Raw genomic sequence first — 25,877 nt, forward strand, 5'->3', positions numbered from 1 at the left:
CCCCAAGAACCCTAAGTCTATAGGTTATAAATGGGCACCAGACCTCACTAGCATCTAAGCCTGACTGATCATTTTTTGGCTTTGTAGGGTATTTGGAGGGCTTGTGTCCAACAGAATGGAACCAAGTGTTTCTGTGGGGTTGCACGAGAATGTAAACTCTGGTATGAAGGACTCACCAAGGTATTGGAATTAAGTTGAAGCCATTTATCTAAACTGTGAACTTTATACAGCTGACCACAGATCTTCTGCCCTATGGGAGGGCAGGCTGGTGGACCTCTTGGACCCACCTCTTGGAAAGGTAAGAGCTTGCAGACATGTAATGTATGACAATCTCTAGCTTCTAGGAGCATCCTGCCTCCATCCCGTTTCTTTAGAGCCAGGGGTCCTAGACAGGGCAAGACTGAGACTTTTGTGCCCAGCACACTGGAGTTAATTAATTTCAGGAGGAAATTCTATAGAGCCACATCTACTTTATATACTAGGAAGTTATTTCTTCTTTTTGTCCAGCCACCTGCTTGAATCAAGTTTCTGTCAGCCTCTGGAAGTAGTAATTATTCCCAGCTCTAAAACTGAGCTCCGTGCTGGCTTTCTGCTAAGGGAGTGGACCCTTTGGTTGTCTGTGGTCTATTGTCAAGAATTATTTTGTCACTTACTATTGTCAGCTGTTGATTTTCCAACGGATACTATCTTTGAGGCTAAAAATAAATCCTCACAACACAACTCCCCTCTTTATGGAGTGTGAAAGACAATATGCCCCAGTCAATTATGGATATAATTTTGCAATAGGGAGAACATTTGTTAATGAGGAATGTCTCAAAGAGAAGGAAGAAGGCCAGGGTTTTATAGAGGCAAGTGAACAAGGGAGTCATCCACAAATCCTATGGGACTCCTGAGAAAGGATGGAGGCGTGTCTTATCTGAGAATATGGGAAGGCTGGGTTGTCCTTTGCGGTGGTGAGCTGTTTCTTGGGACACAAAAGGGGGGCATTTCTTAACCATCACTGCTTTCAGGGAGCACAGGGCTCAGATAAACTTCATCATTGTCAAAAGCCATATCTTCTTCAACTTTTAAGAGCCTAAAGCAAATTTGAAAGAAAAAAAATGTTTTTGTAAGGTTTGGGCATGAGATAAAATCAGAATTCTGGCATCTCGACTGCCTGTTCTAGAAAAGACACTTAAGCTACTCCTCCTTTAATTTGGGTAAAGGAAACCGAATAACCTGCATGACGAACGCTTAACGCAAGAAGGGGAATCAAAGCTGTTACGGCTTTCTTAGGGACCTAGAGAACCCATGGAATGATTTTCAACTTGGGCCAATCATGGAAACTCTTTCTGTAACTTACAGAAGTTCATTCAACATCTGTTTTTTTGAGCACATGTTATGTGCTAGGCATGGATATAGATACTAGGGGTACAGCAGTCAAAGCAACAGTCCAGAATTTCTATAGATCTCCCTGCTATGGAGAAAAAGGATGCAACAAAGGGACAGGGAGAGCCAGGGGATGGAGTAGAAGGTGACATGAGTAGAAACCTGGAGGAGGTGAGGGAGAGAGCCATACTGAGGCCCGAGAGAACATTCTGAGTGAGGGGAAGAATAAAATGTGCAGGCTTGAGATGAGAGCTTTCCAAACATTTTCAAAGAATAGCAAGGGTGTCAGAGTGACTAAAGTGTGGTGGGCAAGAGGGCAGGTAGTAGGGGCTGAGGTCGGAGAGCTGTGAGGAGCGGGGGGGGCGCTTCTGACAGGCTATTGTGATGACTTTGGCTTTTACTCAGGGTGAGATGGGAAGCCACTGGATGGTTTTCAGCAGAGGCAATGACATCATCTAACTTACAGTCCCAAAGGATCACTCTAGCTGACATTTTTAAAGAGCTGAAGCAGGGAAATAGTGAAGAGGCTGTGGCACTAATCCTGAGAAAGATGGAGGCTTGGGTCAAGGTGGACATGGCGAAGTGCAGTGGATGCGTGGTACCCTGCTCAGGACCCCTTCAGGAATGGAAAATTTATTCCTCCTGCAGCAGGGAGGTCTCCAGCTGATAGCCTTTGGCTGTCAGCCCGCTTCCAGAATTGCCCCCTCTGAGGAGAGCCCTCTTGCACAATGACCTTGCCCCTTCCTGGGCAGCCTGTGTTCAGTGACTATAGGTGAAGAGGTATAAAGGCCTGGTTGCCCACCTCAGTTCAGAGCAGCTCCCAAGGGCCATCCCAGCTCAGGGCTCCTTGTGGAGTCAGCTCAGGCCTTCTTTGTGACAGTATCTCAGCCCCACTTCCCCCTCTTTCTAAGCCTGTTTCCTTCCCTTTCACAGGTGTCGATCCCAGGAGCACTCTCTAATCACCTTGCTGCCCGCTCAGCTCCATCTCAGAATCAGCTTGCAGGGCACACATCCTGTGACGTGGAGGTGGTGAGCAGTGGTCAGGTTCTGATTACATTTTGAAGGTAGAACCAGATGGATTTGTTGATGGATTAGGTAGGGTGTTAAAATGAAAAAAACTGGTGGTGAAACGTCAAGATTGTATTTTTAGCAAATGGAAAGATGGAATCATTATGAACTGATATGAGAAAGACCATGGGAAAGGCAGGGATTTTTTTGAGGGCGGTGGTGGAAGTTAGGAAATATATGAGAAATAAAAACAAATTCTCAATATTCATACAGGTAAAAAGTCAACTTCCATTTCCAGGAGCACACTCTTAACTTTGAATACTCCCCATGTTATTCAGATTTAGATATAATCTGTGTAGCAGACATTTCATTTAATTGGAGGAACATCAGAGTAATTAAACATAGACAGTGTGAGCACATATGTTCAATCATTACCCGGTGGTTGCTAATTCATAGAGACACAAATAGCGTTAGGTGGTTTTACAAGGGAACAAAGCCAGCCATTGGCGCATCCACCAGGATATATATCAAGAAGTGTTTTTTCTGCGAGACCCATAGTATCATAGTATAGTAACAGGCTCCCTTGAGAAGCTGAAAAGAAGCAAAGCTGCTTACAGACTGCATATATCACACAACCAGACAATAATCCCAAGGCAACCTAGAAGGGATCACCATGACAAGACACCACCCCCTTTTATAGATACAGTTCTCAGAAAATTCATGGTAGAGAGAAAATTCACTGTGGGGAACAGTAGTTAGGACATGAATCTTGAGCTGAGGCTTGACAGAAGTGTGAAGTCAATGGAGAGGCTGGGAATGGGGTTTCTAGAGGAGGAAGGAATGTGCGAGAAGTGAGGATGGATAAGACGGATACTAGGAACAATAGTGATGAGTATGCCTCCCAACAAAATTACATCGATTGGGTAAAGTGGGGCAAGTCAGCTGACTTTTAAAACCAGGCAAGGAGTTTGGATTTTGCATTTTAAATTACCAAGGGAACAGAAGAAATCTTCTCCAAAGCTTTTAAGGTGCCAGTGTGCACTGTGAAATCTCCAAAATGGAAATGCGCATTATTTACCAAACTTAACATTGGAAGCTTTTTTTTTCTGTGACCACCTATTAACAACTTTGGAAAGATTTGTTCTACAGACACACTGAGGCAGAGGACACAAAACCTTGGAGTGCGCTGGGAAAAGTAGGGCTCAAAGGTACCAAAAAAAAATAACCAGGATTTTTAAAGGGCACGGATGGTATCTTGGGTGGTGTACAAATAGCATCAATTTATTTTCATCCTCACTGTTAGCTGCACATTATGGGTCACTTGGAAAGAGACTCGTGGTTTTCTGGGACCTTCTTTCCCTCTTTAATGATTGATAAGTCTGTTGCATTTTTCATCATATGATTCTTGTGTCCTTGCAGAATACCTTCCTGGCTTGGTGTCACACTGCATTTAGTTCAAGCAATAGGTTGCACTGCCTGTTTGTCAGCAGATAGCGGGCACTCTCTCTGGTCATTGTCAGGTGCCAGGTGGCACCTGTCAGACAAGCGGGAAGAAACTGGTCTTGCTCCTAACAGCAGCCCCAAACCAGGAAGGCTCTGTCTGCAGCAGCGCCAGGCCCTTTCTCTCTGTCCCCACTCCTGCCACGACTTTTTATGTCTTTGCCGTCTTCTCATTTGGGTTCTCATTTGCTTACTCTGGTCCCCACCCCCCACCACTAAGCCACTTGGTAATTGAACTTGACTTTCATTCTATTTTTAAAAATCTGAAAATAGCTTGTTTCCCCAGTGAGGCCTCCAGCAAGACCTTAACTTTAGTTTAGCAATAGTTCCCAACCAGGAGTGTTACCACATCCCCCCAGCCTTCTACCATGTGGCATTTGGAAATGTTGGGAGGCATTCTTTGTGGGGAGTTATCACCTGCCATGCATTAATGGAGGGGGGGTGCTATTACCATGGGGTGGGCAGTGGCCAAGGATATTAGGCATCAGCAGGCAATGTGGGCACTGGCCCTACACAGTGAAGAGCTGCCTCAACCCAAATGCCCTTAATGGCCTCAGTGAGAGTCACTGTGTGCTTCCCAGACTCCAGTCATTTGAGTACCACTTTGATAATTTTTCATTTGTAATGCACCACCTGTGCCAATATTTTTTTTAGTTAACTCAAAAATTTTTTTTCTTTAAGCAATAGTATGAAGTAATGGGTCAGTGCTATGTTTAAAATGTGGTTTAAAGTACATATAAAAATAAATACCTAACCCCTCATACAAAATATTCTTCATTAGTGATACACATATGAAGTTTGGGAACACTAGGTAGTGCTTATGGCTGCATACCTTTTTGGGGTTTTGGTGAGAGCATTAGCCTTACACACATTTCTCTTCTGAAATATGAAGGTCTAAGCAAGTGTTTGATGGGCTCCTTAGCCTGGACCTTATAAGGGCAAAGGCCACGTGTTTAATGTCCCATAATGGTCATTTATTTTATACAAAGAAGAAGTCTCTTCCACTGGCATCCTTGACCCAAGCCAGCCGTCTCTTTGCTGGTTGCAAAGTCAAAGGATAAAATTGAGGCTCCCTTGGCATTCGCCTCCTTGGATTGTAGGCTCCGTGAAGACAGACCTGGGTCTTGTGTCCCCACCTCTCCTAAAGCAGAGTCTGACACACGCTTCGTGATTAGTGCAATTCTCAGTAAATGTATGAGATCGTGAACAGATGAGTGTATGCTTATCCCTCCTCCAGACGTACAATGGAGGACTGTAAATGCTACTGTCACTGAGTCCAAAAAGTCTTGCGTCTGAGTTTCTTGGGCAAGTTCTGGAAATTCTCTGTGCTTCAGTTTCATTACCTCTGAAGTCAGGTTGTAATAATACCAACCTTACAGCACTGTTATGAGGAATCAATGAGATAATGTTTGCAAAGTGCTTCATTCAGTGTCAGGCATGGAATAAATGTTATAGAAATATTTGATGATGAATGGATGGTGTCTGTCTTATATTCAGGTTTTCAATATTTGTTGAAAGAGTGAATCAACAGATACTGGGCCACAGTGTTCCTACACTCCAGGTCCGGATCCTCAGCTGTTCCCAGAGGCAGCAGCAGATGCTGAAACAGAACTTCCCTAGCCCTAGCCAGGGGGTCCCGCTACAGTTCTCAGCACAGGAAGAGCTCTTCCAGAACAGGTAACCTAGGGTGATAAGCCCCACCCCCTCCTCAGTCACAGGCCGCACAGAGATGCGTCCTGGTGTTTGTTTAAGGCAATGCTAGAACATGTCCAGTTAACTCAATTCCTGGTCGCCTCAGCTGACTCATTGTGCAGGAACACTGCATTCACAGACAGTGAGCATAGAGGTGGGGGAGGGAGGACAAAGGAGGGAAGTCAGCGCTGGTGGAGCATCTATTAGGAGCCAGGCTCAGGGAAGGTGATTTCAAGTGCATTGTGTCATTCCATCCTCTGACAATCTTAGAAGTCAGGATTTTAGCCTTACTTCCCTTATTTTACAAGTCAGAAAACTGATGCTCAAGGAAGTTAACTGACCCAGCCAAGGTCATACATAGAAGTGTCAAAATTTGAACTCGGGCCCATGCGAGTGGTTTTATAAGCCCAGTATATAGTCCAGGTACTGCCAAGGACCCCAGCATGGCTGTGTCAGCTTCATACTGAAATGTTTCCCGCCCACCTGCTGGGTTTTTGGTGTCGGTAGCTCTCTTCCCTCATTATCACAGGCAGCAAGTGGGTGATGTTCATAAAATAGATGATCTTTAATAGCTCCCGCCTGCTGCCAGCCGTGGAGTCATGTGAAATAGCACAGCAGAGTTGAGGTTGCTCTTATTACCCCGTGGGATTTCGTCAAAAGCCAAAATAATCCTGGCTGAGACAGTGTATGGGCAGGGCACGGCAAAAGATTTTGAATAGGGCATTTGTCTCATTGGCTGAAGGAAAAGTGCTGTATTCACGACCTTCTCCTGATAGTGTTTTGCATGAGAAAGTGTAGGAAAAGCCAGATTCTCAGAGAGAAGAGGCCTGTCCCCTTTCTCTGAGCAGGGAGGTCCCACGTCCCATCCCTAGCTAAACGGTTTTAGATGAACAGTTGAAATTTGTTTCTCCCACAATTATGGGGCAGTACTAAGAAGTTGTCTTAGTATCTGAGTGTTCTGGGGAGTATTCTGGCTTTTTTTAGCCAAATGAAATCGGAGCTTCTTCTTGACGTCACTAAAAATCCTCGTTGCTCTCTATCTCTACCCCAAAGCCTTCCTTCTGTCCCCACGGAGTAGACTCCAAGACTGTTTTCAAAGTGAAATGTCATTAGCCTACTCTACCCTCTGAGGAGTAATCCTCCTGCCTTTTACAGATGACTGTGACTGTATCCTGCCTACCAAACAGCTCATCTTGTTAAATCATCCACAGGATTGGGAAATGACCTATCATCTGAGCTTATTATTCCAGCAAAGATGATGTGAGGTGGTTTTGATCAACCTAAAGTTTGGGCTTCCACGTAAAAACCTGAGGCGTTCCCTTTCCAGCCCCATGTCTATGAACTAAACAGGTCTCCAACCACGGTGGCCACCCTTGTAGGTCAGGGCTTGCCTTGGCAGGAATGGCGCCAGGATTTAGGATTCACAGTGACTGCTTCAGGCACAAACCCATGCGTATGTGTCTAGCTGCTGGAATCTCCAGACACAGTTGGCACCTGTGCGAACCTCTTCCCTCTCCTGTCCAGGCTGTTGGCGTCCCATATCAAGTCACCACGGTTTCCTCTTCTTTTTAGTTCAGGGAATTTCTCTGGGCTCTGTATCTCACTTGCCAGCTCAAACGTTTCTGCTCTTACCTGGATCTTTTGTTCACTCATTGAACAATTTTTTTGTATCACCTCCTAGTACTGAGTGCAGATGAGGGACATCAAAACAAAACAAGCATAGATACTATCCTCATGGACCTTATAATCAGCTTGAAAAGTTATAAGCTGTGACAAGTGATAAGAAGGAAAAGATCAGTGAGCTATGGGGTCATACTGAAGGGAAGCCTCAAGTGTTCCTGTGAGGACACTCGGTTCCCCACTCTCTCCCTCAGTGCTTCAGGCCTGGTCCTGGGTTTCCTTCATTTTGTTAACCTTCCATTAGGGTGACTCAGTTGCACTATTTATTGGGCTTTTGGGTCCTTCTCTCCAAGATGGCACCTCTCATAAAGCCCCTTGGTTCTGTGAACTACAGCCAAAGATGACAGGGTGAAGGCTATTGATAATGATCTCTTTTACGAATGCTAGTCAATGGCTGTGGAAATGGCGAGAAGAAGGTCGGTACAATGCACAATGGCTCGTAACCTGGAAACATTACCATAATTTCAATGTCCCAATTCTGTAGCACTGGCATTGAGGTGCCATTTCTTGTGCCCTGGCCCTTCACCCTAGCTGGGCAGCATATACTGTCCTGAGCCCTGCATCACAGGACCCCAATATTTCAGAGGAGGTGTCATATAATATGACTTCATTTGCCTACAGGACTTAGTTTAGAGGTGTTGTTGCATTTATTAACTAATTGAGAAAACATTTGAGTCAATGATTTTTTTCCAGGCTTAGGCATTATCTACTGCTTTCTCACTGTAGAGTCACTATGGAGTCATCTCGTCTTCCTTTCATGATTTCATTTCTTCCATTTTCTTTTTTTCCCCCTTTCTATGACTCATATTGGGTTTACATATCAGACTTCCTGGCTTCCTCCTTAAATGTTATCTTTTCTCTCCTATTTTCTGTCATTTTGTTGTTTTTTGGAAATTTTATCAAATTTTTCATCCAACCTTTTTATTGGATTTTTAAATTTATGCCATATTTTTTCATTTCTAAGATGTTTTTGTTTTATTGATACTCCTTTTAAAATAGCATCCTATTGCTTCATGTTTGCAAATATTCTCTTAGCTCTCTGATAGTTTTCACCTTCTTTTACCTTCAGATTACTTTAATCTCTACATGTGTAATCTCTGTTATGTTTGAGCCTTTCTTAATGTCTGGTGATCCTTGGCTGTCATTTATATTTTAAGGTGGAGCACTAAAAAGCTTAATGCTAGCTCTCTATTGTGGGTGGGGCTTGAAGACCACCAGGTCACATGCAGGGTGATGAGGCTGGGCTGTTTAATTTGGTAACCTAAATGTCAGTATCTTTAGGTCTTTTCTTTCAGCTTGTAAGATGCTTTTCAGTGAAGAATCTTCTTTGTGTTTTTTTTTTTCAATTTGAATTTTATTTTTTTTTATACAGCAGGTTCTTACTTAACTATTTTATACATGTTAGTGTACATATGTCAATCCCAGTCTCCCAAATCATCCCACCACCACTCCCTGCTTTCCCCCCTTGGTGTCCATACGTTTGTTCTCTACATCTGTGTCTCTATTTCTGCCTTGCAAACCAGTTCTATACCACTTTTCTATATTCCACATGTATGTGTTAATATACGATATTTGTGTTTCTCTTTCTGACTTACTTCATTCTGTATAACAGTCTCTGGGTCCATCCACGTCTCTACAAATGACGCAATTTCATTCCTTTTTATGGCTGAGTAATATTCCATTGTATATATGTACCACATCTTCTTTATCCATTCATCTGTCGATGGGCATTTAGGTTACTTCCATGACCTGGCTGTTATAAATAGTGCTGCAGTGAACACTGGGGTGCATGTGTCTTTTTGAATTATGGTTTTCTCTGGATATATGCCCAGTAGTGGGATAGCTGGGTCATATGGTAATTCTATTTTTAGTTTTTTAAGGAACCTGCATACTGTTCCGCATAGTGGCTGTATCAATTTACATTCCCACCAACAGTGCAAGAGGGTTCCCTTTTCTCCACACCCTCTCCAGCATTTGTTGTTTGTAGATTTTCTGATGATGCCCATTCTAACCAGTGTGAGATGATACCTCATTGTAGTTTTGATTTGCATTTCTCTAATTATTAGGGATTGAGCAGCTTTTCATGTGCCTCTTGGCCATCTGTATGTCTTTGAAGAAATGTCTATTTAGGTCTACTACCCAGTTTTTGTTGAGTTGTTTGTTTTTTTAATATTGAGCTGCATGAGCTGTTTATATATTTTGGAGATGAATCCTTTGCCCATTGCTTCGTTTGCAAATAGTTTCTCCCATTCTGAGGGTTGTCCTTTTGTCTTGTTTATAGTTTCCTTTGCTGTGAAAAAGCATTTAAGTGTTATTAGGTCCCATTTGTTTATTTTTGATTTTATTTACATTACTCTAGGAAGTGGGTCAAAAAAGATCTTGCTGTGGTTTATGACAAAGAGTGTTCTTCCTATGTTTTCCTCTAAGAGTTTTATAGTGTCTAGTCTTATATTTAGGTCTCTAATCCATTTTGAGTTTATTTTTGTGTATGGTGTTAAGGAGTGTTCTAATTTCATTCTTTTACATGTAGCTGCCCAGTTTTCCCAGCACCACTTATTGTAGAGACTGTCTTTTCTCCATTGTATATCCTTGCCTTCTTTGTCATAGATTAGTTGACCATTGGTGTGTAGGTTTATCTCTGGGCTTTCTATCCTGTTCCATTGATCTGTATTTCTGTTTTTGTACCAGTACCATATTGTCTTGATTACTGTAGCTTTGTAGTATAGTCTGAAGTCAGGGAGCCTGATTCCTCCAGCTCTGTTTTTTTCCCTCAAGACTGCTTTGGCTATTCAGGGTCTTTTGTGTCTCCATACAAATTTTAAGATGATTTGTTCTAGTTCTGTAAAAAATGCCATTGGTAATTTGATAGGGATTGCATTGACTCTGTAGATTGCTTTGGGTAGTATAGTTATTTTCACAACATTGTTTCTTCCATTCCAAGAACATGGTATATCTCTCCATCTGTTTGTGTCATTTTTGATTTCTTTCATCAGTGTCTTATAGTTTTCTGAGTACAGGTCTTTTACCTCCTTAGGTAGGTTTATTCCTAGGTATTTTATTCTTTTTGTTGCAGTGGTGAATGGGATTGTTTCCTTAATTTCTCTTTCTGATCTTTTGTTGTTAGTGTATAGGAATGTAAGAGATTTCTGTGCATTAATTTTGTATCCTGCAACTTTACCAAATTAATTGATCAGCTCTAGTAGTTTTCTGATGGCATCTTTAGGATTTCCTATGTATAGTATCATGTCATCTGCAAACAGTGATAGTTTTACTTTTTTTTTCCAATTTGTATTCCTTTTATTTCTTTTTCTTCTCTAATTGCCATGGCTAGGACTTCCAAAACTATGTTGACTAATAGTGCCAACAGTGGACATCCTTGTCTTGTTCCTAATCTTAGAGGAAATGCTTTCAGTTTTTCACCATTGAGAATGATGTTTGTTGTCAGTTTGTCGTATATGGCCTTTATTATGTTGAGGTAGGTTCCCTCTATACCCACTTTCTAGAGAGTTTTTATCATAAATGGGTGTTGAATTTTGTTGAAAGCTTTTTTTGCATCTATTGAGATGATCATATGGTTTTTATTCTTCAGTTTGTTAATATGGTGTATCACATTGATTGATTTGCATATATTGAAGAATCCTTGCATCCCTGGGATAAATCCTACTTCATCATGGTGTATGATCCTTTTAATGTGCTGTTGGATTCTGTTTGCTAGTATTTTGTTGAGGATTTTTGCATCTGTATTCATAAGTGATATTGGTCTGTAGTTTTCTTTTTTTGTAGTATCTTTGTCTGGTTCTTGTATTAGGGTGATGGTGGCCTCGTAGAATGAGTTTGGGAGTGTTCCTTCCTCTGCGATTTTTTGGAAGAGTTTGAGAAGGATGGGTGTTAGCTCTTCTCTAAATGTTTGATAGAATTCACCTGTGAAGCCATCTGGTCCTGGACTTTTATTTGTTGGAAGATTTTTAATCACAGTTTCAATTTCATTACTTGTGATTGGTCTTTTCATATTTTCTATTTCTTCCTGGTTCAGTCTTGGCAGGTTGTGCATTTCTAAGAATTTGTCCATTTCTTCCAGGTTGTCCATTTTATTGGCATAGATTTGCCTGTAGTATTCTCTTATGGTGTATTTCTGTGGTGCCCATTGTAACTTCTCCTTTTTCATTTCTAATTTTATTGATTTAAGTCCTCTCCCTCTTTTTCTTGATGAGTCTGACTAAACGTTTATCAATTTTGTTTATCTTGTCAAAGAACCAGCTTTCAGTTTTGTTGATCTTTGCTACTGTTTTCTTTGTTTCTGTTTCATTTATTTCTCCTCTGATCTTTATGATTTCTTTCCTTCTACTAACTTTGGGTTTTGTTTGTTCTTCTTCCTCTGGTTCCTTTAGGTGTAAAGTTAGATTGTTTATTTGAGATTTTTCTTGTTTCTTCAGGTAGGATTGTATTGGTATAATCTTCCCTCTTAGAGCTGCTTTTGCTGCATCCCATTGGTTTTGGATCATCTTGTTTTTATTGTCATTTGTCTCTAGGTATTGTTTGATTTCCTCTTTGATTTCTTCAGTGATCTCTTGATTATTCAGTAACATATTGTTTATCCTCCATGTGTTTGTGTTTTTTATGTTTTTTTCCCCTGTAATTGATTTCTAGTCTCATAGCATTGTGGTTGGAAAAGATGCTTGATATGATTTCAGTTTTCTTAAATTCACTGAGGCTTGATTTGGGACTCAAGATGTGATCTATCCTGGAGAATGTTCCATGTGCACTTGAGAAGAAAGTGTATGGAATGTCCTATAAATATCAATTAAATCCATCTAGTCTATTGTGTCATTTAAAGCTTGTGTTTCCTTATTAATTTTCTGTCTGGATGATCTGTCCATTGGTGTAAGTGAGGTGTTAAAGTCCCTCATTATTATTGTGTTACTGTCAGTTTCCTCTTTTATAGCTGTTAGCAGTTGCCTTATGCATGGAGGTCCTCCTATGTTGGGTGCATATATATTTATAATTGTTATATCTTCTTCTTGGATCGATCCCTTGATCATTATGTAGTGTCCTTCCTTGTCTCTTGTAACGTTCTTTATTTTAAAGTGTATTTTATCTGATATGAGTATTGCTACTCCAGGTTTCTTTTGATTTCCATTTGCATGGAGTATCTTCTTCCATCCCCTCACTTTCAGTCTGTACATGTCCCTAGGTCTGAAGTGGGTCTTTCGTACACAGCGTATATACAGGTCTTGTTTTTGTATCCATTCAGTGAGCCTGTGTCTTTTGGTTGGAGCATTTAATCTATTCACATTTAAGGTAATTTTCGATATGTATGTTCCTATGACTATTTTGTTAATTGTTTTAGGTTTGTTTTTGTAGGTCCTTTTCTTCTCTAGTGTTTCCCACTTAGAGAAGTTCCTTTAGCATTTGTTGTAGAACTGGTTTGGTGGTGCTGAATTCTCTTAGCTTTTGCTTGTCTGTAAAGCTTTTGATTTCTCTGTAGAATCTGAATGAGATCCTTGCCGAATAGAGTAATCTTGGTTGTAGGTGCTTCCCTTTCACCACTTTAAATGTATCATGCCACTCCCTTCTGGCTTGTAGAGTTTCTGCTGAGAAATCAGCTGTTAACCTTATGGGAGTTCCCTTGTGTGTTATTTGTCATTTTTGCCTGTTGTTTTCAATAATTTTTCTTTGTGTTTAGTTTTTTTTTTTTTTCTTTTTTTTGGCGGTACGTGGGCCTCTCACTGTCGTGGCCTCTCCCATTGCGGAGCACAGGCTCCGGACGCACAGGCTCAGCGGCCATGGCTCACGGGCCCAGCCACTCTGTAGCATGCAGGATCCTCCTGGACCGGGGCATGAACCCGTGTCCCGTGCATCGGCAGGCAGACTCTCAACCACTGCGCCACCAGGGAAGCCCTGTCTTTAGTTTTTATCCGTTTGATTACTGTGTGTCTCGGCATGTTTCTTCTTGGGTTTATCCTGCCTGGGACTCTCTGAGCTTCCTAGACTTGGGTGGCTGTTTCCTTTCCCATGTTAGGGAAGTTTTCAACTATAATCTCTTTCAGTATTTTCTCGGATCCTTTCTCTCTCTCTTCTCCTTCTGGGACCCCTGTAATGTGAATGTTGGTGTGTTTAATGTTGTCCCAGAGGTCTCTTAGGCTATCTTCATTTCTTTTCATTTTTTTTCTTTATTCTGTTCCATGGCAGTGAATTCCACCATTATGTCTTCCAGGTCACTTATCCATTCTTCTGCCTCAGTTATTCTGCTATTGATTCCTTCTAGTGTAGGTTTCATTTCAGTTATTGTATTGTTCATCTCTGTTTGTTTGTTCTTTAATTCTTCTAGGTCTTTGTTAAATGCTTCCTGCATCTTCTCCATCTTTGCCTCCATTCTTTTTCTGAGGTCTTAGATCATCTTCACTATCATTATTCTGAATTGTTTTTCTGGAAGGTTGCCTGTCTCCACTTCATTTAGTTGTTTTTCTGGGCTTTTATCTTATTCCTTCATCTGGTACATGGTCCTCTGCCTTTTCATTTTGTCTATCATTCTGTGCATGTGGTTTTCATTCCACAGGCTGCAGGATTGTAGCTCTTCTTGCTTCTACTCTCTGCCCTCTCGAGAGAAGAATCTTCTAATAATCCTGCATTGTATTCTGAAAACCATGTGATGGAAGAGGGCCAGGAGCTTTAGGGGGAGGGTTTCAATATTTAGTATTTAATCCTTCTGTTTTCAAAATGGTTACTGCCCTCAGCTATACCATGTGTCCTCATCTCAGAGATCTTCTGTTTTTACTTTCTCCAGAACCCCCATTTTCTGCTGAGGTAGAAGAATTTGTCACCTGATTGCACAAAGTAAGAAAGAGGATTTGCGAGGGAGGTCTAGCTGCCCCTTAGACTTCTGTCCTTTTTCCCTGAATCATAAACCCCTGATGCTTCTAATTCTTTAGGCTTTGGGGTTCTATATATATTGGAAAATGGGCTATGACTTAGCTTGCTCACTTAGGACATCGCTTCCCTGGGTCTGCTAGGTCAGTTGTCTTTCCTTCTTCTGTTTTCTAATTTGCAACATTTTGTGGCTATCATTTTGTCTCCAGTTCTCTTTTCCCTCTTAGGTTTATGTCTTTACAAAAAATATCCCTTCATGTCAGTTACTGGGAATCCAGAGAAAGTACAGGAAAATATGTATGTTTGGTTTCTTATATTTAAAGTGCTTTATACTCTTCCTTCACATATATTTTACTGAGAAAATGTTCCAGGATGTTATTTGCTCCCTTAGTGGTTACTTTTTAAAAGTAAGGAAGGTAAGGAAGCTACAGCAATACTTTTGGAGACATTTTAGAGCATTTCTTACCGAGACAGTACTTTTGAACCAATTGTTGCACATATGTTGTTCAGATTGCACTGACCTTAATTCACAAAGACAAAAATGTCTGTTTTAGATTGGAGGAGTGAGGTAAATTGTGAAGATAAGTGAGGGGATGTGAAGGGAATGAGGTAAACTGTGAATACTCATGGTGGAGCAACACTAAAGAATAAAGCCCTGGGCCAGGTTGAGCTGGACATGATGTTTTAACAGTAAAGTCAGGAAGCATGCCTGGAAGTAGAATCCAAATGGTTTTTGATGGGGAGCCCAGAGACAGACATCAACGGTCTAGTTCAAAGGGCAAGGCAGAGACACAGTGTTGGAAAATTGAAAGGGTCAGTAGCTCAGAATCAAGACTGAGGACAGCAAAAGAGAGCTGGACAGTCCCCCTCTTATGAAATGCTATTAGGGTGGTTTGTGTGTATGGGAAAGATTTAAAAGAATAAAATCCAGTGTTGTTTAAAGTTACAAAAAAGTAAGTATTCTCATATACTCTTGGAGCATATATATTTGTATAGCCTTTATGGACAGTGCTTGGTAATTTTATTGAATATATTAAAATTTAAAATGTGGGTTTACTATTACTCAGTGATTCCATCCCTCGGATAATGATTTTATAGGAAAGACTGAAAAATTAACATACAAGAATGGATGTTCATTATATCATTGCCTGTAATAAGAAAAATTGAAACAACCAAAAACACATTAATAGAAGATTGTTTAAATTCATGATGCTGCATACCCAAATATAACTAGTCTTCATAACGTGCTGCATTCAAAAGAAGGTAATTTAGTAGCTTTCAAAGAACATTGAAAGAGGTCTAATTCATAACCCACAACTCCATTTAACAGTTTGTCTCTGTTATACAGTCTTATCGTCGAATACTTGGAGCACCCATATGTCAGACAAAGGAAATCAGGTCAATTAATATATACTGACACAGAACAATATCTAAAACATGCTGTTCAATGTTTTAAATGTTATGAAATAAAATATGTAACATGACCTTATTTATGTTTAAAAATATATAAAGCCTTCCAGCTTCAAGTAATAGCAAGTAGTTTGTATCAGACTAAACATCCTACTGATAATAATTATAAACTCTGCTTATGTATCCACTTCAAGGCACTAGAGAAGGACCAAAATCAGGCACAAACAGGAGTGATAACTCACATTTAACTGGCTTTTCCCCTGCAGACATTCACTAGACTGCAGAACACAGACTTATTGGACTAAATAGTTAGAGGCCAGACTACAAGCCTGCCAGAGCAACTGGAAGTTGAAGGGAGCAGGGAAATCCCAGAAGGTTAGGAGTGATGGTTGGGAGGAGCCCCCAGATCCATGTACAAAATCTTCTCAGAAGCTTGGCTGACTCTTCAACTACAAAGGCAGAGGGCAAGTCTCCAAGGAGCAGAGCAGAAAACAAGAGCTGGATGGCTGAAAGAACTGAGCAGAGACTTCAGCAGTTGCCTGGTACTGGGGAGACAGTTTGAAGTTAAAATCTACCAAATTAGAGGGGCTCGGTAAATATGTCTTGCATTTCTATGATATGCCAGAAGCATCACGCCTTAGATATAAGGACCATATCTCAGGACTGTGAGCTAAGGACTATGAGCCTAAGACTAAGAACAAAATTAAAATATAACTAGCCTAACAAAACGGAGAAACAAGCCTGCAGAAGAGTAACGTTATCCATAGAAATTTAGCTGCCTTCTGGAGCAAAACCCCAATACTCATCAGAGGAAGATAACAGAATTTAGATTGTCTGCAGTATGTCATCTACAGTGTCCAGTGTACAGTAACAATTACCAGACACACAAAGAAGCAAAAAAATGTGACCCATAATAAAGACACCAAAAAACAAAATAAAAGGAGACCCACGGACAAAGCAGATATTGAAATTAGCATATAAAGACGTTAAAATTACTATTATAAATATGTTAAATAATTTACACAAAAGTGGATAAAATATGTGAAGACATGGGGATTTGGGGAAAGATATGAAAATGCTGAATAAAAAAAAAAGAAAGGTATGGAAATGGCAGAACTTAAAAATACAATACCTCAAATAAAGAAGAGAATACCTGAAAAAACATTGGGTGTGATTAACATCAGTTTGGAGATGGCAGAAGGAAAGATCAGGGAACCCGAAGAAGAGTCAACAAACATCACCAAACTGAAAAGAGAAAAAGAAAAAAAACTTGAAAAAAAATGAACAGAGCCTCAGTTACCTATAGGAAAATAAGCAATCTAACATATGTGTTATTCAGAAGGAGAGGAGAGAACTAATGGGGCAAAAAATATTTAAGGAACTTTTGGCTGAAGTTTTCCAAATTTGCTTAATAATATCAGTCCATAAGTCTAAGAAACCCAGTAAACCCCAGAGGAAAAAACATAAAAGAAATTCATATCAAGGCGCATCATTGTGTTAAATGGCTGAAGAGGAAGGATAAAGAAAAATATCTCAAAAACAGCCAAATAAAAGACACAACATATACATAAGAACAAAGATAGGATGACTGAAGATTGTTCATCAGAAATAACGAATAGGGAGTTGTTGAGGCAGGACTCCCCAGACCCTCTTCTCAGCAAAACAGTAAGTCACAGGAGCTCTATTCCAGGGAGTCATGGTGGGCAGGGCCAGGTCTTACTTCCTCCATTATGTCCTAGAATTCCTACTAAACAGGTTTTTTTTTCATCTGAATCTTCTCTATTTCTTTTCTCTCAAAATTTTTTTCTTTGATTTTTTTGCTCTATGTTTAGGGAAAAATACTTTGACTTGGTCTTGCAAATCACTACTTCTCTTTTCAGTTGTATCTATTCTGTAATTCATCTCCAACACTGAGTTTTAGAAATTGTTCATCATTATTTTTAATTTTTAAGATCTTTCTTTTTCTCTGATTGCTGCTTTTTCTATGGGAGCTGATTCTTGTTTAATGGATGTGATATCCATTGTATCTCAGGTACTAAATAAAATACTTTCAAGGCTTCTTACGTTTGCTCATTCCTCAGATGTCAGTTTGTTGCCAAAAATCTTGGCTCCCTGTTCACCAACGCTGAATAGAAATATGGAGACAGATCTGGAGGAAAAGAAATAGAGAGGCTTTTTTATTTTTCTGCCAGGCAAAGGGAAGACACAGCAGGCTAGGGCCTCAAGAACTGTGCCCCTGTCTCCTGAGGAATTACAGGGGTCTTATAGGTGGAACTCGCAGTCCAGGGTAAGTGGTAAGGATCAAAGTGATGAAGGTATTGTGTTCTTCTTCTTCTTGCAGTATTTTAAAAGTCACTGCTGGCGTCAGGCAGCCCGGTAATTGGGTCTGGCAGCCCTGTAATTGAGTCCAGTTTGTCTGTGGGTTATCAGCCTATGACCTTCTTTCTGAAATGCAAACAGCTACAAGGGGTGATTTGCTACAAGACAATGTAGGGATAGTAAACACCAGGTGCAGGATGTAAATTACACAGAATTAGGGGGTAATAGGTGCAGAATGTAATTTACATCAAGTTGGTGGGGGGGTGGTGACAGGTTAACTTTGTGAAGGACAAATCTAATTACAGACCCTACAGAGTAGTAACAGTTAAAATAAAACTAAGATTGATTAACTCTTTCAGGCCAGTTTATGTTTCTTCTCTAGCCTGTTCACTGTTCCCTTTATTTTCCCTGTTATCAGGAGAGGAAAAAAACCTCAATTATTTTTTTATTGCAACAAGTTCTTTACTGGTTCAGCTTTTAGTCTTTGAGTTTGGTTCAAAGGTCTGATGGTTCTGGATTGCTCATTTTCACATTCCCTGAGGGCTCCTCCTCCCATTGCCAGACCCCCAGGCTGGAGAGCCTGATGCCGGGCTCAGACTTTCACTTCTGTGGGAGAACTTCTGTTGTATAATTATTTTCCAGTTTGTGGGTCACCCACTGGGTGTGCATGGTATTTGATTTTATCACTATTGCGCCCCTCATATTGTCTTGCTGTAGCTTCTTCTTTGTCTTTGGATATAGGGTATCTTTTTGGTAGATTCCAGCATCTTTTTGTTGATGGTTGTTCAGTTAGTTGTGATTTTGGTGTTTCAGTAAGAAGAGGTAAGGTCACATCCTTCTACTCTGCCATCTTGTCTCCCACTGTGGGTTGTTCATTTCCATATGTACATTTATCAGTATTTGTAGCCATATCATTTCCTGAGCAATTGTTACGGTTCTCTTCCAACACCCCTTACCAGGCATGCCCCTGGAATGTGATGACTGACTGACAGATGTGTTGTGGCCCCAAGGTTTATGGGCAGGGGAATGGGCCAGCAGGGCATAGGCATTCCTCAAATAAGCAAGTAGGGAAAGTTACCCCTTGGAGCACCTCAGAGGATTTCACACCTGTTCCAAGTTGCCTTTCCTTACTTAACAATTCAGTAATATCTGGGCCATGCCCTACTGTCTGTCTGGCCCCATCCATATTCTAGGAGGCCCCCATGGCTGGTTCTTTACTAAGAGCCTGAGGGCAAACACCATAACTAGCTCCTCAGTGTGCAACTTGGGGGACACTGGCCTGGCAGTGCTTCAACTCCTCGGTCGATATCCCATAATACACTTCTCTCCTGCTGACCTTGAGTTTGTTTTTCTCTTAGGAAAACCAGTGTATTCATATTTAATAGTCACTATTGAACATCCACTTTGTGCCAGGAGCTATACAAGGAAGAGAGGATACAATAATGAATAAGACAGATGATGATTTGTTCTGGTGAAGTTTACAGGCTAGAGAATTATTCATCCAGCAGCCCCCTCCTTCAGCTGTGTTCCTCATCTCTCTGGTCTTTCTGCCAGTCTGCTACTACTCAGAACTTCTTTAGTTTCTATTCAACTGGCGTTTTCTAAGACTTAGTCTTATGTTATGTATCTCATTTCCCTAGGGTTTGGGAGGAAGGAGAAGTAGCCATCTTGGTTGGCTCAGTCCATGATCTTGAACTAACCAGCTTTTTTTTTTTTTCTTCAAGTAGAAGAGGGATGGCATTTGGAGTTCAGATGTACTCTATGACCCAGGAGCAAAACAGGTAGTTGCCACACCCCGAAGGAAGGCTTTGAATGCACTTTTTCTTACACTGGCTCTGGCTGTGGAACTGGTATCTCTTTGGAGATCAGGGGGAAAAATTACAGAATTCTAGACCAATTCTAACGTTAGGGAACAAGCCTAGGATGAGACTATGCAGCTCCCTGTTTTTCTTTCCGATTCTGCTTCTTCTAACATTCTTCATGATCATCTTAACAACTGTGAGTTTAAGAAATATGATTGAGAAAGTGCCAATTTGGGAGCATAAGAACAGAATATTTGACCCCCCCATGGTCCACCATATATTCCTGACACACACACCCCATCACCACCCAAGGAACGCATCTGAAGAAGAAACTTTTGCTGACACTATTCAAATATTGCTTTACTCCCTGATGTTTGGAGACCAACCAGACAGGTGGAGTCTTCAGGTCTTCTTTGGAACTCAAAAATCTCTCTATGCCTTTCAGTTGCTCCTGTAGCTTTGACAGAAAACCTTATTTTCAACTAGAAATGATATTTATTCTAGTTGACCTTTGTTGATAAGTCCCCTTTCCCCTACTGGTTTTGGAAGATTTATTTTTGTTAGAATCAAACTGAGCGATAGGCTGCCTTCTCAGAAATAAAGACAAACACCTCACTAGGAGACTTGTTTAGCTACCCTTAGGCAAACACCAAACTGATTATTTAGCAATTCCTTTTTTTGAAGCTGGAAGGAGGGGGAGATGGTCCAAGGAAGCCAACTCCCAGTTCCGAGAAAGTAGAGACAGTATATGTGTATTTTTCTTCAGATGATTATCATTTTTAACCAACAGCTGCATGGTCAACCTCTAATACCTCTGTGACCACATCAAGGTGACAAAGTCAACCAAACCTCTGTTGACTGTCTGCCCCAAAGCAACAGATTTTGTCTTCTGGTGATGATTTGATGAAGCATCCTTGCAGGGAGGAAGTGAAAAGGGATGCAGGCGACGCTTTTTTGGCAGCAACAATATTTCTGTGGCTGGTTTCTTTTAACACAAAAAAGATCATGGCTGATAGATATGTCAGAGCTTCTTAGAGACATGTCCTATTTTATGTGTGTTTTGCAGCACTCAAAAAAAAAAAAAAAGTAAATTGGTCTTTTATAGCTTCCAAGAAAACGTCCCTCTTCTTTTTGTTTGTTGCACATCTAAGTCCCAGAATCATCTAGGAAAAGGGAGGGGATGAAGATTTTCAAAAGATTTGGCTTCCTCACAACCAACGTCATATTTCATCCCACATACCCAGACACTGGCACGTGCAGAAGAGAAGGTACTGTTTGTCTTACTGGATCTCAGTTTGGGCATTTAATTTAGGTAGAGAAGCCTTGTGTCATAGCCGGTATGTATTGCATAAAGTTGCCCCTGAGACTAATCATCAGAAACTGAATAAATAGAACTGTGTGTTCAGATAAAATGGCTCCTTGGGAGATTATCCCAGAGCAATATGAGAACTCTGTACCCTATACCAAAGAAGTGGGTGATTTTAAAATATATGCGTATATAGTATTTGTATATATGTATATACCTATGTGTATATATACACATATATGTATGTATGTATGTACACACACAGTCACCTAAGTTTGTGTACAGAAGTTTGGCTGCTTTGTTTTTGTATACACACACACACACACACACACACTCACACACACACACACACACACCCATACCTAAATTTGTATAGAGAGGTAGATACTGCATGAGTATAATGTCTATTTATATCTCTTCCTTCTAGTAACTCTTCATTTTTCTTCTTAATCATCTTTAAAATAAATTTGGCCTCTGAGTTTTTGAACCTTTCAGTACCTACATATAAATCAACTGATCAACTTCTGAAGACTGCTTTTGAGGGAAGGAGAAGGCAGGTACAGAAAGATGGGAACAAATTTCATGGGACCTTTGGCTCAATTGTAAGAATCCAAATTTAGGGGACAAAGAGAATGTCAGACTGGCTTTCGTGGTTTGCCCTCCATTCTTTTGCTTCATAGAGGTCCTCTCAGTCTTGGGAATTAATATCCACTAATCTCAGGAGACTGTATAATTGAGCAAGAACAGTTACACCCAAAGTGGCAACAGTAAGAGACGTAAAATTAATACATCTTTGGGGCCAAAATATTCAGCTTGAGCATAATTTGTAAACCCTGGGTATAATTTAAGTAGGCATATGGACACAGAAGGGAAAAAAATAAAGTTCTCCAATTATGAAGAAGGGATTCACCCTATGGTACACACTAGAACTAAAATTATGAGGGTGAATTTGGAGACAAAATAGAAACCCCTACTTAAGTTCCAAAGATTTCTTTAGACTTGTCTCTTATTTCTACACAGACTTATTCAGTGATCTTAAATGTCTATGAAATCTAGTATAGATTTCTGTATTTGGCTTCTACTGAAAGAAAAATTTCAAACCTTATACTTTTGACATTTAAAACGTGAACATTATTTAGCCTTAATAAATAAGGAAATTCTGCCATTTGCAACAATATGGATGTACCTTGAAAACATTACACTAAGTGAGATAAGCCAGTCACAGAAGGACAAATGCTGAATTATTCCACTTACAGAAGGTATTTAAAGTAGTAAAACTTAGAGAAACAGAGAATAAAATAGTGGTGTCAGAGGCTGGGAGGAGGGGGATATGGGAAGATGTTGTTCCCTGGGTATAAAGTTTCAGTTATGCTAGATGAATGCATTCTAGAGATCTGTTACACAACCTAGTGCATATAGTTAGCAAGACTCTATCGTGCACTTCAAAATTTGTTAAGCGCACACTTAGATGGGTAGATCTTGTGTTAAGTGTTCTTACCTAGAGAAAACGAACAAGCAAAAACAACAACAAAAAACCCCAAAGGGACACAAGGAAACCTTGGGAGGTGTTGTGCTGGAAGTGTCTGTTATCTTGATTGTCACGAAGGTATCATAGGTGTGTGCATATGTCCAAACTTATCAAAATGTACACATTAAATATATGCAGTTCTTTGTGTATCAATTCTGTCTCTAATAAAGCTGTTAAAAACTGATACTTGAACAAAAGGAAAACAGTTACATATGAGGTATGATTATCAATATAAAACTAAATTTCCTTCCATTTGTCTATTCAACAAGCATTTATTGAGAGACTGCTCTGTGCCAGGCACTGCACTAGGCACTGAGGACTCAAAGACTTGTAAGAAATAGTCCGTTCCTGGCCTCATGGAGCAAGGGGAAGTCAGACAAGGCCTCATATCAGGATGATGAAGTATAATGAGTGCTGCTGGGCACTGGGGCAGTGCAGGGGTGGGGTGGGGGTGGGGCAGAAAGAGAAGAGTATGGGTTTGCTCTAGAAGGAATCACAGAGGCCTCTCCACAGGGCTTCTCAAAACATGGCAGCTGGCTTTCCCCGGAGCAAAGGATCCGAGAGCGAGAGAGGGGGACCAAGACAGAAGCCACAGAGTCTCTTACAACTAGTTCAGAAGTTACATACCATCACTCATGCCTTATTCTCTTGGTCACACCCATCAACCCTGTACAGTGTGGGAGGGGACTCCAAAAGGGTGTGAACACCAGGAATGTGGGGGCTCATGGGGGACTGTCTGGGAGACTAGCTACCTCAGTTCCTAGAAAGAGTCAAAGAAGACAGTACTGCTTTTCATTAATTGAGCCACCATCCAGTAATCCCCGTTAAGGTTTTGATTAAAAGTGAATAAAAGCACATGCCTTAGGCCTTGAAGTCTAAAGAAAACCTCTTACTTCTTCCTGAATCTAAATCTTGGGATCTTAGTCCCCTCTAGAAGGATGCATGGAGGAAAGATGACAAAATGACAGAGAAAATAAGGTGACTAATAACTTACCTTCTTAGGCACTTACATAGCGGAGGTGGAAAGTCAGAGAGAAGGCTGAGTCCTATTGCCTCCCCAACTGTATATAATAGAAAAGAAAGAGAAGCACTCCTAGGGATGGCAACCCTGTCCCCAGTTACAGTTGTCCCTTCGTATCCACAAGGGATTGGTTCCAGAACTCTGCAGATACCAAAATGCATGGATGCTCAGGTCCCTTATGTAAAATGGTGTGTGTTTGCATATAACCTCCTATATACTTTAAATCATCTCTACATTACTTATAATACCAAATACAATGTAAATGCTGTGTAAATAATTGCTGGCGAGTGGCAAAGTCAAATTTTGCTTTTTGCAACTTTATGAAATTTATCTCCAAATATTTTTGGTCCACGGTTGGTTGAATCTGCAGACATGGAACCCATGGATACAGAGGACTGACTGTACAAGGTTCTATTTCTGGTCCCAGACACTGACCAGTCAGATTAGCAACTACTTTTCCCTTGGGTTGGTGGCAGGGAGGCTAGGAAAAAGCAAGTTGGCAGGGAGGAAGGAGTAGAAAATTCCTTTTGCCTGTACTGAAGGTATCGTCATCCCTGTTTTTCACATGAGAAAACTGAGATGTGGAACGGTTAATTGAAGTTTAGTGAGGCCTAATTCTAAGAAACCATGAATGAAAATCTCAACTTTTAAATTCAGCCATAGTGGTCACATCAGGTCAAAGGCACCATCATTTCTGCTGAACTTGTGATGTACTCCCAAAATTTTTTTTGGCATTTCTTCTAGGTTATACATTAAAATAACTAAAGACACACATTCAAGAAATAGAAACACAAGAGGGAACTTGGAATCATTTATTGCTGCCTATTCTTTGCAGAGGTAAGGAGACTGACATCTCAAGCGTTAATGGTTGGGAATGGAGGCCCGGTCTTTTACACCCCAGTCTCATGTTTTCCCTCTGTGGCACTGTGATGGGATTCCTGAATATATGCTCACCCTGACATTCGTTGGAATCTTCCTCTTCCCCAACTGTATGAGAGGCAGGAGAATGTGGTAGAAAGAGCACTGGTCTTAGAAGCCCCAGGTTAAGTCCCAGCTCCACCTTGTGTAAGCTTGTGTGATCTGGGCACACTCTCCTCAGTTTCTTCTTCTAAAAAATTGGTATAAAAAGATTTGCCAACCTCTCAGGATAGTTGTAAGGAGGAAAGGAGATACTGGCTGTGAAAAATCTCTGTAGACTCCAGGTACTGGGCAAAGGTAAGGAATCAGTTTCGGGCAATCTAAATCTATGCAGTTTCCAACTGCCAAGCTAAGATGGCCATGCCCCCAGCTTCTTATATTTTGCTGCCTCTAGAATTTTTTAACTCTCAACTTTTGCACATTGCACCCCTTCCTCTTTGTATGATTTTATTTCCGCCGATGGTGGTCCCGCTGAATTCTGGACCCAGCATCCAGAGAGGTCCGTGACTCAGTTCTGGACCCAGCGTCCAGATGAGGTCATCCCTCGTGTGGGATGGCTTTCCCCTCCCCAAGGCCACGAGAATGATCAGAGTGTGTGAGTACTGCTTTGCAGGGGAGAAAGCAAACAATCCTATCATTTAATAGGAGTCTTAAAAGTTTTAGCTGCTTTAGTGAGTATGGACATTGAGATTGGATGGCAACTGCTCCTACTAATGGTGGAGATTTATTATCCCAGAAAATCAGTTCAATCTCTGGAGATTCCACAGAGGCCATTGTGTGATCATGGGTATAATTAATAGCAGAACTGTTGGGGACGGGCATCAACATTTATGCAGTGCCTCCCACACCCAAGGCGGAGAGTGAGGTGTGAGGTTGGTGTCGTTCTTGCTTTGCAGAGGAGAAAGCTGAAGTTCAGAGAGGTTAGGTAGTTGGTCCAAGGTCCCAAGCTTAGTGGGAGAGTTAAGACTTGAATGTTAATGGTAGAGTTAAGTTAATGGTAGAGTTAAGTTAATGGTAGAGTTGAGACTTGAATCCAGGTCTTTGCACTTTCTGTAGTGCAGACACCAGGGAGAGTCTGATGCATTTTGAATCATTTACCTGTGTTTGAAAATGAGAGAAACTGTGTGGGGAGATACAATACTTAAAATAGTTTAACCAGTTGCCCATAGTTTGGAAACTTTGGAGAAAGAGAGGTTAAAAGGTAGATTAAACATGGAAAATAAAAACCCCACGCTTCTCCTACCTCTGGACACCAGACATGGATACACTTTTAATAACAGCTCTTTTTCAGACGCTACCATGAGGAGGAGATTTCAACACCAGGGCCACTGATGAGTGGAGGGTACAGAAGGTCACAACAAAATACAGAGGGCCTAGGGCTTCCCTGGTGGCGCAGTGGTTGAGGGTCCGCCTGCCGATGCAGGGGACACGGGTTCGTGCCCCGGTCTGGGAGGATCC

The 25,877-nt window shown here is 40.9% G+C and overlaps 1 protein-coding gene across 1 annotated transcript in view; it reads left to right on the top strand.

The window, feature by feature from the left end:
• Window positions 1-25,877, top strand: part of CRADD (CASP2 and RIPK1 domain containing adaptor with death domain) — a 233,167-nt gene that overhangs the window by 189,785 nt on the left and 17,505 nt on the right. The window lies entirely within an intron of this gene.

This window comes from Kogia breviceps, chromosome 12 (genome assembly GCF_026419965.1).
Source record: "Kogia breviceps isolate mKogBre1 chromosome 12, mKogBre1 haplotype 1, whole genome shotgun sequence".
Taxonomy (NCBI): domain Eukaryota; kingdom Metazoa; phylum Chordata; class Mammalia; order Artiodactyla; family Physeteridae; genus Kogia; species Kogia breviceps.